Source organism: Neophocaena asiaeorientalis, unplaced genomic scaffold (assembly GCF_003031525.2).
Source record: "Neophocaena asiaeorientalis asiaeorientalis breed wild unplaced genomic scaffold, Neophocaena_asiaeorientalis_V1.1 scaffold30, whole genome shotgun sequence".
NCBI classification, from domain to species: Eukaryota; Metazoa; Chordata; class Mammalia; order Artiodactyla; family Phocoenidae; genus Neophocaena; species Neophocaena asiaeorientalis.
This window is the reverse complement of record NW_020174923.1, coordinates 17,947,850-17,948,191: the sequence shown is the minus strand read 5'-3', so window position 1 is coordinate 17,948,191 and position 342 is coordinate 17,947,850.

Below are 342 nucleotides of genomic sequence, written 5' to 3'. Positions count from 1 at the left end.
ACGGACTCCCACCGGCTCAGGGGTGCACCCTCCAGAAACTGACAACGCCCCGCGGCTCATCAGCACCCCACACCCCCCACCTGCCCGCTCCCCACGCGCTCCCACCCTTCACCCCATACTTCGCAGCTCTGGCCGGGAAGTCGCCGTCGCACCCGCCCCGCCCGCCAGCCCGGGGGTCCTGAGCATCCCGAGGCAAGCGACGCCTGTTTGCGCAGCTAAGTGGCATCTGTGTACAGAGCTGCGCGCTTATCTCAGCAAACACGGCGCCCGCCGCCCGCCTGCATTAGCCCCGGCCCGGAACCCTTCCCCACCGCGCGCTCATCCGGCCACCGCTGATAAGGA